Source organism: Chrysemys picta, chromosome 4 (genome assembly GCF_011386835.1).
Source record: "Chrysemys picta bellii isolate R12L10 chromosome 4, ASM1138683v2, whole genome shotgun sequence".
NCBI classification, from domain to species: Eukaryota; Metazoa; Chordata; order Testudines; family Emydidae; genus Chrysemys; species Chrysemys picta.
The window spans coordinates 68,412,479-68,427,415 of NC_088794.1; the positions used below are offsets into that span (position 1 = coordinate 68,412,479).

A 14,937-nucleotide genomic window follows, 5' to 3' on the forward strand; every position below is an offset into this window, starting at 1 on the left:
AAAAAGTGAGGAGGAAAAGAGACAGCCCTTAAGAAGAGATATTACTGTTTTCTGTAGCTCACTTACATCATGGATCAGCATTCATGTCGCACTCCCCATCAGTACCTGGCCCAAGCCAGGGAAGCTAATGATCCAACCAGCAGACCAAATGCAGCGACGTCTCGTGGTCATGTGCCATCTGAGGCATGTTGTGCATATGCGAAGAAGCAGCTCTTACATACTACACTGAAAGGAACTTTAGAAATGCTCAGAGTGGATAGAAAGAGGAAAAGAAAAAAATACCCCAATTCTTTTTATGGACATCTATAGATTTCCAACAGATACCATAGTGCAGGGGAAAAGAACGAGGAGTACTTGTGGCACCTTAGACTAACAAATTTATTTGGGCATAAGCTTTCGTGGGCTAAAACCCATAGTGCAGGGGTGGCCAACCTGAGCCTGAGAAGGAGCCAGAATTTACCAATGTGCATTACCCAAAAGCTACAGTAATAAGTCAGCAACCCCCTCCCCCCAGTTGCTCCCCCATCCCCTCCCTGCTCTCAGTGCCTCCTGCCCACTGAAAGCCCTGCCAATCAGCACCTCCGCCTCCCTCCCCGCACCTCCTGATCAGCTGTTTCATGGTGTGCAGGATGCTCGGGGGTGGGGGAGAGAAGCAAAGGCATGGCAGGCTCAGGGGAGGGGGCGGGAAGGGGTGGAGTGGGGGCAGGGCCTCTGGCAGAGCCAGGGGTTAAGCAGCGAGCACCCCCTGGCACATTGGAAAGTTGACACCTGTAGCTCCTTCTGAAGAGTCGCATGTGGCTCTGGAGCCATAGATTGGCCACCCCTGCCATAGTGAATTTGTCTAATTTACTATTTAAACTTGCAGATGGCTAATCCTGTACAAACATAGTCAGGCAGTCAGATAGCCACAGACCAAGAAAGATCTCCTCTGTATACAGCCTTATAAGGACAGCCACTCATGTGTCCATCAGCTCCACTACCCTGATTGTGATGAACTTTCATTGACATGCTGCTAAAATTATTGAAACTTGGGCTGTCCATTAATCAGTTAACTTAAAAAAAAAAGCGATTAATTGCACTTTTAGTCACACTGTGAAACATTAGAACAACTGAAATTAAATATCTGTGGTGGTTTTTCTGCATTTTCAATTATTTTGATTTCAATTACAACAGAATATAAAGTGTACAGTGCTCACTTTATATTATATTTTTATTAATATTTGTAATGATATGATACTATAAAATTATAAAAATAGTATTTTTCAATTCACCTCATACAAGTACTGTGCAGTGCAATCTCTTTATCATGAAAGTCAAACTTACAAATGTATACATTTTTAAAAATAACTGCACTCAAAAACAAAACAGGCGATAATGCTGCCCGCTTATTGGCACTTTTGTAGCCAGCATTAAATACAAGGTATTTATGTGCCAGATATGCTAAACATTCATATTCCCCTTCATGCTTTGGCCATCATTCCAGAGGCCATGCTTTCATGCTGATGATGCTCATTTAATGCCCCCCCCCCTTTTTTTTAATTACATTTGTTACTGAACTCCTTGGAGGAGAATTGCATGTCTCCTGCTCTGCTTTACCTGCTTTCTGCCATATATTTCATGTTATAGCAGTCTCTGATGATGACCCAGCACATGTTCGTTTTAAGAACACTTTCACTGCAGATTTGACAAAATGCAAAGAAGGTACCAACGTAAGATTTCTAAAGATAGCTACAGCACTGACCAAAGGTTTAAGAATCTGAAGTGCCTTCCAAAATCTGAGAGGGATTAGGTGGAGCATGCTTTCAAAAGAGTTAAAAGAGCAACACTGATGCAGAAACTACAGGACCCAAATCACCAAAAAAGAGAAGTCAATCTTCTGCTAGTGTCATCTGACTCAAATAATAAAAATGAACATGCATCGTTCCGCACCCCTTTGGATCATTATCGAGCTGAACCCATCATTGGCATGGATGCATGTCCTCTGTAATCATGGTTGAAGTATGAAGGGACATATGAATCTTTAGTGCATCTGGCACAAATATCTTGCTATGCCTGCTACAACAGTGCCATGCAAACCCCTGTTCTTATTTTCAGGTGACACTGTAAACAAAAAGCAGGCAACATTATCTCCTGAAAATGTAAACAAACTTGCTTGAGCAATTGGCTGAACAAGAAGTAGGACTGAGTGGACTAGTAGGCTCTAAAGTTTTACATTATTTTATTTTGTACATAATTCTACATTAATAAGTTCAACTTTTGTGATAAACAGATTGCACTACAGTACTTGTATTAGGTGAATTGAAAAATACTATTTCTTTTGTTTTTTTACAGTGCAAATGTTTTATAATCAATATCCAAAAATATTTAAATAAATGATCTTCTATTGTTTAATCGTGTGATTAATTATGATTAATATTTTTAATTGCTTGACAGCCCTAGTAAAAACAGTTGCACATTTATGACAAACTTTATGATTAGTACTAAGAGGGCTCCATCTACATCCACACCCTTTAAAAAAAATTATATGCACACCCTTACATAGAGAAAATGAGGGAAGTCACAAAATAAAAACAGATCTTGCTGAAAACCATCATCAGTTCAAACAACCCAATTTCTCACTGGGGAACAATGAGTGTTAATTTCCCCTTAATTTGAACCTTTTGGGGCACACAAAAGCAAAGCATTTAAACCACCAAAGAATCTATTCAGAAAATAGGTCTCTTTGCTGGTAAATCAGACTTTCAAGTATGGAGGGGATTTTTTGCTGATCTGCAAGCCAAAACAAGTATCTGAGATTATTTGAAAAAGAAATCACTGAACTGGTTTTTTTGGATAGTCTTTCTATTGAGTAAGAAGTCTGCTATTTCAATGCCCTCACATATAGACTTCCATTATAGATATTAATCTGTAGAATACCACTGAGCTTTTGAAGCTCCCTGAATACAAGTATATTCTACAAAGTCATTTTCTCTCAGTAAATTTTAGTAATTCTGGTTTTTACAAAAATTTAATAGCCCATTTCCATCATTTTGAATGCACACATGGGTCCATTTTATTGTGATTCTCTCGTATGGGTTGACGGGTTCATATTATGCTCAATATTATTCCTGTTTGTTATATAAAATGGGAGTCATTGCATTGTACCATCTGCCATAGCCGCTTAAAGATTCTAAGTGTTTCGCACACAAGTATTGGAGACTATCAAAATGAATCATCACCTGCACAAGTTAAATGATCAGTTTAATTGCTTCCATTATTGGCCACAAGTGTTGCTGACCTCCTGGCCTTTTCAGTTCTGTATTCCAGGAAAAAAATGGAAGCTAACTCTAATCTGGCTGCTGATGCTGAAAATTTAGCTTTGGTTTATGTTTAAATTTAGCTTTCAGGCTTCTGTGGTTGCTGCTGGGCCTACTGTTAATACCACAGCCTCTAGTGATAGCACAATTTGACCATGCACAAAGTGGTGTGAACCTAAAGAAACACACTGTTTCCTATGGACTCCAAAAGGAGAAAAAAAAATACAGATAAAATGTAAATGCACAATTTCCACACACCTTCCTTTCCCTTCCATTCCTTGGCAGCAGGATCCCATTTCACTATTTCATTGCTCCAGCAAATCCCATTATGTTTACTACACTCACTAAAAGAATTTGACATTGACAGACCTTTAACACATTCCCACAGAAATAGTGATAATGGCTTAGACTCCCTTTCGGATCTTCTGCAAAAGAAACAAACCAAAACAAAGACCCCCACACAATTCCCCCCCAGACAGATCTCCTACAATAGAACACAAAGGCTCACAGCTATGGAACATCCTGGGACCAGTTTTAAAATGCACACACCACAAGGGTACTTCACCATTTGGCAGGGCTTTCAGATGGAGAATCATGAGCAGCAGGTTTCTCAGCACATTAAAATCTTAGTTTGTCATCAGATGCTCCACTACCCTTTCTACTTACTTTTTGTACCCGTTTTGGTCCCTTTCACTTGCTTTGTTGGTCACACAAAAATGGGAATGATCCTTGTTTATACTAGGGTTGAATTTGGCACAGAATATATATCTGGAGTCCCAGTAGTCTGATTGCTAAGGTATACCACAAAACCTTCTATGATAACTGAAACACTGGGCTTGTCAACACAGTTGTGTTATGCATTCTATCAAAGTGTGATTTCTAAAGCATACTAACGTATTGTACATTATTTGATCTGTGTAGACCCTGCTGATGCATTTGGTAGCTTTGACAGACCACATAGAGGGGAGAGATATACATATTCAGAGTGGATTTCACAGCTATTTGATGGCAGCAGAGGAACATGGAGACAGGATTTCTGGGTTAAATTCTAGATTCTGTAGGAGAGACTTCTCTAGTGGTTATACATCTTTCTGCCCCTCCCCCTCTGCTCCTATCCAGCCCCCAAAGCTGACTTCCTGCCATTCTCCATAGCGCATGAAACCCCTCTCCACAGTATCCTCATTTCTCATCCCTCTCAACTCCAGAATGGCTGTTTCCTTTTCTGCTGGGGTACTAACAGGGGAAGCATTGAAGGCACAGGAGAGACCACCTTCACATAGAAGGGACCACTGTGATCATCTAGTCTGACCTCCTGTATTAAAAAAAATAACAGGCCAGTGTTTTCCTCGCTTTCCCCTCAAAGGCTTGTAACTTGGCCAAATTTTGGCCGGTTTTCATGAGAACAGCAAAAGGCACATCTTTGATGCCAGGACAGGGTATCCCCCTTTCCTCACCACTGTCAAAATTCAAATCCTTCCTCCAAGCTAGAGCTTCTCAATGAAACGGTTGCAGAGTTTAATTTACATAAAAATACAACATTTCCCCCTAAACTCTCAAAAATGTTGCCAGAGGCAGATGCTCAGAATGGAAAATTTCAGTCCAAATGGTTAGTTTGGCAGAATTATAAGCAACTGAAAACAGGGTCTTTATAATGGGAAGTGTCGAACAACCTTAACTATAGACACCATTATCAGCTCTGTCACTAATACAACACAGGACTATGCCCATGAATTCTATAACGAAAGTGACTCCATGCTGCTACAATCAGGATAATTTGGAAGTTTTGCCATGTTCAAAGAAAGGCTGCTTCCAACACTGGGTGAGTTTCTCTATTGTTTCCATCACTTCTTACATTGGAAGCACTTGAAAATATGCAGGGGACTCGCCTATGACTGCGTCCAATTGGTGTATGCTACACTTCAGACAGACATTCCAAATACAGATGTAAATCAAGTGATAATTATTATTCGGGATTTCTGCTATGTACCTGTATGAATGTTCAAACATTTTTGATTTTTTTTCCATTGGACACTGTAAATGAGTGTCCTTGATCATGCTCTAACATTTCTCTGCAATTTATTCTGTGCAAGAGAAGTGTTGAAAGGTGATTCCACTGTAATGGGCAGCTTCAAAAATTAACTCCATAGTACTGGCCTTTGTTATTGAACCCCAAGTATCTTTCAGAAAGACTTGTCCTTTCATCTGAAGTATTTCAGTGGAGCATAGAGAATATTGTACGCCTTTTCATAGTTAGTTTTATCACTTCATTAATAATAAAGCTAAATTCGATAACTATGTATGGCTCATAAAATTGAAATTACCACAATATCAAGATTTTACCTAATAGTTTCTCATGTTTCAAAGCATCAAATTAAATGACCAGGTCCCACCTTCATCTTTGCCAAAAATTGAAATATTAGGTCTGAGAGTAAGCCAGTCTTAAATAAAAATATTTAATAAAAAAATCCCTCTGTCCCCAACTGATAAGTGTCAGACATGTCAATGAAATATCTTGATCATAGACCCCAAGATCTCCCTGTGAATTCCATTGCTAGCAGCAATGGGGCTTATTACAAGTGCTGGTTCCAATTAATTAGTTCCAAAATTACATGGAGTACAGAATATTTTGTCTCCTATATTTTACTTCCACATTAGTTTTCCAGCCATTAAATGTTTGAAAGTACAATGCTGTCATGATATCTTGGAAAGGAGAAAGAGACTATTTAGCTGAATAAAAGTCTGCTGGGGAGATGGTTTTGTTTCTGCCAGTGACTGTGATTAACACTGGTACTCAGCCCGAATGCTGACTAGTGATTTGCAGTATTTTTCCATGGTAAAATATGTCATATTTTGCACTGAGCACACATTGAACTTAAAAACAGGAAAAAAAAGCCTTCAGCCATATTTATGCCCTTTAATGTGATTGTGTCTTAAGCCTGCAAATTCATTTTGCACAAACCTGAAATCAGATTTCTTGAACATGTAGACCACGTTGTCTTGTAATATCCAAGTAAAGGACACTGCTGTTCAACTCCTTTACTCCCCACCAATTTTAGAATCAACAAATTCTGTGACAGGTGTGTTACAACAATGTCTCGTAATTGTTAGTAAATCCCTGATGAGCACTAGGATCCTTGACTTATCTCAGCAGACCACATTCACAGTAGAATAAATCAGCATGGAGCTATGTCGTTTTACTCCAGTTGAGGATCTGGCCTTCTATAACCTGCTGAAGGTGAAAATAACCTTTAAAATCCCAGAGCATTAATAATCAAATTCATTTTTTTTTAAATATTTGTAAATCAGTTCCTCCTTCACTTATCTACCAAGACCTGAATGTAACAGGATGGTCTTAAGGGCTGGAGGTCAGCCAACCCTGATTACTGAAGGAACTGCTCCAACCCCACCTGTGTCACCTTAACAGCCTGCATGGACGACAGTGGATTTCCCTGTGAAGGGCAGCAGGAAGCTGCAGAAAGGGTGAAGCTCAGGCAGTCTGTGGAATGGCTCCTGCAGGGAATACTCTGAGACCAAGGGGGTTGGAACTCATAGCATGAAAGCTGAGTCCAGCCACGGAAAGCCTCAGAGTGGTGACTGAACTAGAACCCAGCTGTGGGAAGGACTGGGGACTCCCTACTAAGCAGGGAGGGAAACACTGAACTGAGAAAGGAGCCTGGAGGACCATTGTATGGAAGGACTACAAAAATTAGATACATGAAGGCAAGGTTAATTACCTTTTGGACTTTGATGTGGTGTTATTGAGCAACCAAGGGGAGGGGGGAGAGGGAAGAGGCAGGGTGCTGCAGAGTGTCCTTTTTGTATAAGGTGGCCAATCCCGTCACATCTCACTAAAGGATAATGGGATATAATGATACCGCAAACCACAGTGGCAATGAAAAAAAAAATGTAGGTCCCTGCACTGTTTTAGCATTAGAGCTACCATCAACTGCTGCAACAAAACCATAGACATGTAAACACAGATTTTAGCAAATACAGAGCTTTTCAGTTCACTTATAGGTCAGTTATACCATTTATGGGGTAAGAAAGGAATGTTTAATTATGACTCTAGTTTACAATAAATGAGAAATAATTTTAACCAGGCTGATAGCCTCTAGTCAATGTTACCTTGTAAAAATAATGTGTATTTGCATCACTATTCCTTACAATACAATATATTTAAGATCTTTTTAATTTTTAGGTGAGGTGTTGATTGATCTTGTCATGAAGCTGGGAATTGGAAGATATGGCTTCTATCTCAGGTTCTGCCATGAACCTGCTCTATGACAAAAGTCATTTAACTTCTGTTTCCCTGTCTGTAAAAGGTGAAGTGATCCCTGTCACATAGAGAGGAGATGAAACTTAAGGTAAATAATCTAAATCCAAGATACATTATATCTATAGTTCTCATTACAATTTCTGGTTGAATCTGTGTGCTTAGTATTAAGGGCTTTTGATATGAATAAATGCTTTCCAATACAAATCTAGTCTGATAGACAAAAATACACTAATCTTTAATGGCTTGTGGTCACTTTATTTCTTACAATATTTAAAGTAATAAAACAAAGATAAATGGTGTAGCAGGATTTCCTGTGGTTCTTTAAAGCAAGTATAAATATTAGAAAATGGGATGAGCAACAGATCAGTTCAGAAAGTCACACTTGGGCCAGACCCACTCAATTTCTCCACGGGAGATTTTTTTCCCCCATGGGAAATGTTAGTTCAGATTCCTTTAAAACTCAAATGTCAGTGAAGTCAATGGTGTGAAACTATAGATGAATCTATCCCATTTTGGCCAGGTCAACTCAGGGCCAGCTCTAGTTTTTTTGCTGCCCCCCACCCCAGCCCTGGGCTCTCTCCCCCCCTCCACCAGTGCCCTCCCCCACCCACACCGCCTGCCACCCCAGTGCTGGGCTCTCTCCCACCCCCACCCCCTACCTGCACCCCCTGCTGCCCCAGCCCTGGGCTCCCCCCCACCAGTGCTGACTCCGCCCACTCCCCCCTCTCCTCCAGCCAGTCCGGCGCTGGCAGGATTGGGGTAAGCAGTGGGGCTCCCGGGCCACGCCTCAGCCCAGGGTCCCTCCAGCCAGGGCTCCTGTCTCCAGGACTGGCCAGGACCCAGGAGAGCAGAGCTGGGGGACTGCCCCAGCAGGGGGCTGGGGCAGGGTAGCCCCAGAGGAAGCGAAGCCCAAGAGAGCGGGACGTGGGCCCCGCACGGCGGCGCCCCACCCTCTATAGCTCCGCTGCTGCTTCTGGCCGCCCTGCCGCAGTCCCTGGGCGACTCGGGCTGCTTCAGCCAGCCCCGGCTGCGGCGCTGGGGGGCGGCTGCCCTGTGGCACCTGCAGGCGGCTCCGTGTGCCCCACGGGGCGGCCCCCAGCCCGAGTTTCCCCACTCGGAGCCTGCCTGGCCCAGCCACAAGGTGTGGCACTGCTCCCCCATGGCACAAACTGCAGCAGCCCCAGGGCGCCTAGCTTTTGCCGCTGGAAGCAAAAAAAAAGGCCAGAAAGCTGCCCCTGAAAATGTGCTGCCTCAAGCACGTGCTTGGTTTTCTGGTGCCTAGAGCCGGTCCTGGGTCAACTGTAGAAAGGAGAGGCTTAGACAAATTTGTCATCAGGACAAATTAGAACAGCCAACTAAATCAGAGCTCTGTTCTACTCTCCACTATTTCTTCTTGTACCCCCTTAAATAATTATCCACTCTCCTAAACATTTTCACCATTCAAATACTCAAACTCTTATGTTAAGCCCCCCAAAGCTTAAATTCCAAACTGTTCTATTAAGCTCTTTTAACCTAACCTCATAAGTCAGTCTTTCCAACCCCCAATCAGCTCAGTTGCTCTTCTCTCACCTCCTTCTTTCTGATGAAATGCCCCAAAAAATAAATAATATTCCAGGTTCCATTACACAAATACATATGGAAAGAGGAAATATGATGCCTTTGCATATGCAGTCTGAAGTTACATTGACATTTTAGCTGCCACATCTCACTGCAAATATATCTAATTTGTTATGATAAATCTTTCAGTATTACAACTTTGCAGGCATCTCCCACCCATTATATCATGCGCTTGAAAAATGATTTTTCATCAGAACCCGTGAATTCTAAACCATAGCAGCACCAGCAACAAAATAATACCACACCAGATCTTCAGTTGGTATCAATCGGTGGAGCTCCATTGGCTTCAATAATGCTATGCCAATTTATTGATCTTGTCCATTTTCCTCCACTTAGTTTAGGCACATCGTTTTCTTGTTACTTTGGTTTATATAATGTGTGTCCACAACAAACCTGCTGATAATAAATTTATTCTCTTTTGCCAACCAGAAAAGAGGGGACAAACTGATTCCTCAAATTATGCCCATTGCTTCTATCAGTTTTAAAAGTGAACACAACCAACCTACAAGCTGTCTGTATACTTTTGTATATTTAAGTGTTTTGGGGTTTTTTGGGGGGTGGGGGTTAAGTGGGGTAGGACAACCATACATTAGTTAGCATTGTTAACTTTTTTTGGTTGAACTCCAGGAAGGATTATTCAAAATTTACCCCTAGATTAATTATAAATTTTGCCTGCATAGACTAACTTTATTTTGAATGTTTCAGTTGCACCCAAATTTGAGGTTTTTAAGATTGCTGCTAACTGCTAAAGCATATAGGAAGTGAACAGAAAGTAGGGAAAACCACCCCAATACATTCCACTTTTTTCCATATTTCAGGACTATTATATTATGCAGTACATATTATGGTATTTTACTTTGAAGCAGAGTTCATTAGAAAATGTACACTAGACAAAAGTTAGTGTCTCCCCTGACTTGTTAGACTTTTCCCCAGGTCTCATATCTGCAATTAAGCTTATTGTTTCTTTTGTAGCATACCTCTGAAATATGCTTTCTATTTTTCATGAAAATTAAAGATAGTAAACCAAGACTCACAATATGTGCTAAAAAGACTGAAAAAATTATATAGCATCATGGGATTTTGTTCTCCAGCAACACACATATATAGCTACCATTAATATTAGCATGAACTACACATAATCAAAGAAAAAAAAAGTTCATGAGGTTACAGTACCATAGAGAACCAAGTTTATACATCTGACTGCTATTTCAGTGTTCCCCACTCTATGATCCTCCTGGGGAAATAGTTTTCAGAAACGCATAAGTGTTTGAGATTTTTGTAACCATCTGTTCAAAATACATTCAGTTTACTTCATCAAGAATAATACATTAAACATTTCAAAATAACTAACACATTTTAGACACTCCTATTACAAGGAGCATTTAGAACTCCATGTGAATTACTTCTCCATCTGCATTGTCTACAGAAATTAACATTTTCTTACCGGGACTTCAGTAGACTTGTAGTTAATGCCTAAATAGCGAGTATTTGTAATGATTACAATAACTACAGTTTCAAGACAGGCTTCATTGTCTCCTTGCATATCTAAGAGCATGTAAATCTCCATGTTTGAAATTTGGACTCTAATGTCCATGTTTGGTCTCCACCTGAAGGAGATTTTTTTTAAGAGTATGAGCATGGACATTTAAACAAAATCCTTTCAGCAATTCTTGATATATGGAAACATGAGTAAAATACCCTATACTTTTCTAGCCTAAATAAATCTTAACTGTGTTTCTTTAAAAAAAAGAAAAAAAAAGCATACTAGTGGGATGAACTTTAAAGCTTGAGAATGCCTAGTACTTAATTAATAGTCCTAAACAAAGAACTTGGTTTAGAAGGGTTCATGCTGAAATAGCATTGGGAGTCCAGCTAGGATCTAAATACTCCATCTTTACAAAATTGCTACATCTTTTAAGAAAACATGGTTATTGGAATGTGTGGAAATGTGCAGGTAAGGGGACCAGCTAATTCCTCACTGCTAGAATGACCCTTCCTCATTCCCTATTGACCCACAAAATTTATACTGTCCATCTAAACTTAACTTTGCCCCCTAATTTTTTTTTGGGGGGGGGCACATTATAGTCAAAGCAACAAATTACTAGAGGCTTGATCCTGTAATTTTCAGAATGTAGGTGCAGTGATGCACTCATGCAGTGATTGCAAGATGAGATCCTAAGAAATGGATCCCTTGAACAGGAAATGAAATTTTATAGTCTCCTATAAACTCCTTTAAAGAGCAGCTTTAGGAAAGTGGCATTGACCTTCAAGATATTTGACCTTAAAACACACAGCAAAGGATATCATGTCCACCAGAAGGAATAGGGTTTCTGATTGGTAGAAAGCAAGTTTTCATTTGAAAAAAAAAAAAAAAAACCACCATTCAAACAACAAAAATTTATAAGACCAAAACCTGCACTATAGATAGGAATATTCCAAGACACCTCTTTGCAGGGTCCCTACCTATATCCAGGGGGGAAAAAATCCTTCAGTGCAAAAATATGCTTTTCCATTTTTACTCTTGTGACAAGACGGCCAATGTTCATATGGTGGGTCCTGCACTTTACTTGGTTGGGAGGGGGTGGGCTAAGATGCCACCCTTTACCCCCTTCTCTTGGGTGCCAAGGACCCTGCTAGCAGCCTAAGAAGGTGGTAGAGGAGGGAAGCAGGGGAGGGGTCTGGATTTGCTCCTTACTCTGAGTCCCAGAGCATCTCAATCCCTTCCAGTTTCTTACCCTCTTCCCTCTTGGGTGGGGTTACCCTCAGTCCTTAGACATTGGAGGAGGGAGTCTCCCTTACATCAGTTCTCTGTCTTTCAAATCTCTCTTACACCTCTAAGCTCCAGTCCTCTCTCCTTCCTCCTCTTCTGAAGGCCTGAAGCAGGGGGTTTTATTAGGTACCTGACAGGGCCTTAATTGACTACAGGTGCTCCAATTAACCTGTAGCAATCCTCCCTAGTCTACAGGGAACCATGCCTTAATTAGCTTAGGGCTTATATATTTCCACTCTACCACTGCTCCCTGACCCTTCTGTATCACACTCTGCATTGCAGATGGCTATTTATGAGGTAGGGCTAAGTTTATCTTTGTCAGAGGTGAGTCTCATTGGCTGATCACCAAGCAGCAAATGAAGGGAATGAGACTCACTAGTACTCCTAGCCAACTGGGGTCCTGTTTTTGCTTGGGGCCCTGCTGAAGATGTCAGGGAGATGCCAGAACAGAATAATTGTAATTAAGGGAATTAACTTGAGAAGCTATTTAAAAAGGGAAGCCATCGGTTATTCCTAAGCACTTTCAAAATGTTCTCTAGAAACTGACACCAAGATTTTAATATTTGGGAGCAATCTGAGAGATGGATTTTAATCCTACTTTATGGACATTATATATGGATCTAAGATATATATTAAGGATTCTTCAGGTTGTGTCAGACCACACCAGGATGCTAACCAAGATCACCAAAATGTCTAGGCTTCTCAACAGGAAAACAACCTTTTAGGGTTAAATTTTTCAAAAGTGCTTAAGTGACTTGGGACCCTGAAACCACATTTTCAAAATTAATTTAGACACTTAGGAGCCCAATTTATACTGGCTTTCAATATGACTTAGGCTCTAAGTCTCCTAGGTATTTTTGAAATTCTAAACATTATTTCTTCAATTACTATCTTCCATTTCATTTTACTATTTAATTTTTTTAAAAGGCCATCTCTTGGTTTAGCTTTAGTTACTAATAAGAACTGATATAGAACAAACATGGCAGTCTATGATCTTCCAGACAAATCCTTTTCTTATTTTCCCCATTCCAAATGTTACTCTTCTTCCCAATCTCCGTTTACCATGTGTAGTGGGGGAAAAAAAGCAGAAATATGTGGCATGTTCTGGGAAGACAATGTAAGATAAATTAGGCACTGGCTAGAGCAGGGGTTCTTAAACTGGGGGTTGGGACCCCTCATGGGGTCACGAGGTTATTACATGGGGGGGGGTCGCAAGCTGTCAGCCTCCACTCCAAACCCCACATTGCCTCCAGCATTTATAATGGTGTTAAATAGATAAATAAGTGTTTTTAATTTATATGGGGGGAGGAGGGGTTGTACTCAGAGGCTTGCTATGTGAAAGGGGTCGCCAGTATAATAGTTTGAGAACCACTGGGCTAAAGGTAGGATACAAGTTAACTACCAATATCTTTTCATATAATTCAGTAGACACATGTAGCTAACTTCATGAAGGAAAACAAAATTCATTAGAAACTAAAAGACCTCATTCTGTGATTGTTCTCTAGTATAAAAGAAAAATATTGAATTTGTGTATGCAATAAGTGAGCTGCATAATGCAATCAAAGCTAGAATGTATAATGAGTACAAAAATATTATGTAAACATTAAGGTTACAATGCAAACATTAAGATTCTCATAGGAACCATAACTTGCCTATATTTCATATGTAGGATCCAATTTAGTCTTCAGATGTATCTGTGTAGCTACCTCTGGAGCTGCGCATATATTTCTAATGGAAGAATTGAGACCATTCTATATTAAAGATATCCATTCAAGAGGAGAGCTAGTCATCCAACTCTATGTGGGCAAAACTGGAGAGTTAGAATTACTGTGTGAATCTTAAATTCCACATTTTCATGTCTGTTGAGTGTTTAAATTATATCTTTAAATATAAACTCATCTGTTAATGTAGCATTAATTCCCTTGGTACAGATTCTTTCCTGTGTGGAAATGATCTTCAGAGCAGGCCAGAAAACTGAGTTTCAAGTCCCTAAATTCTCTACTTCTTGTTCCATTGGAGATAGGAATCAGATTATCTATACCCCATGCTTCAGCACACTTGCCTACTTCTCTCATGGCAGCCTGGCACCTTTAAGGCCTTTTCTACCCTTAAAACTCCAGAGTTGAGAAAGACCGTATGTCTACACTTTGAGTGGGGTGTAATTCCCAAATTGAAGACATGCCTGTACTAGCTCTAATCAAGCCAGTGCACTAAAACTAACAGTGTACCGCTGTGGTGGGAGGGGCTACCATGAGTACATCTTGGAAAGGTTTGTACTCAGGGAAGCTAGCCTGTCCCGCCAGCATGGCTACATTGCTATTTTTTGAATCCTTCCTAAATCCTACTAAAAACTGATTAATTTTAGGCTTCTAAATGCCTAAGTCCCTTTTGAAAATGAGGTTTAGGCTCCTAAATTAGTTAGGCATTACAACTCTATACCTTTAAAAATCTATCCCTAAGTTACTTGCCCACAAGTCATACAGGAAATCTGTGGTGGAGCAGGTCACACAAGTCCCAAGCTAACAGCCTAATTACCAAACCATTCTTCTTCGCTTGTGTATACAAGTTCTGATAGCTTTTAGGCCTGTTCCTATTTCAGAGCAACCCACAGCTGCAATTGCAGGGAAAGACCTGCTGCACCCCAGGGTCAAGCATGCTCAGTGCAGATGGAATCTTTGGGGAATTAAGCTGTAAAACTCTAGCAAGTCTTGCAACGCGCAAACTGCAATTTTCAGAGGCTTATAACTTGGCCAAATTTGAGTGGATTTTCACGGAGATGGAAAAAGACACCTGCAACAGAAGGGTCACCTCCCTGGTAAATTTCAATTCCCTGCCCCAGAGACCAAAGGCACTAGTGCTTCTCAAAGAAAAGGTCAACTGAATATATTTTTTTTTTTAACAGGGGCAAAACAACTTATTTTTTCCCTTTCTTTCATTTCAGAAATGGCTGAACCATTTTGGCTGAAATTTTTCAAAAA

At 40.4% G+C, this 14,937-nt stretch overlaps 1 protein-coding gene across 6 annotated transcripts in view; it reads right to left on the reverse strand.

Annotated features, from left to right (window-relative positions):
- ANO3 (anoctamin 3) overlaps positions 1 to 14,937 on the reverse strand; it is a 390,311-nt gene that overhangs the window by 286,244 nt on the left and 89,130 nt on the right. Inside the window, exon 1 of one of the 6 annotated variants that reach the window (XM_065592545.1) lies at positions 11,925 to 12,031. The exons of the other annotated variants lie outside the window; for them this stretch is intronic. The gene's annotated coding sequence lies outside the window, so the exon portion shown is untranslated. Of the gene's footprint in view, positions 1 to 11,924; positions 12,032 to 14,937 lie in introns of those variants that run through there. 6 annotated transcript variants of the gene reach the window in all.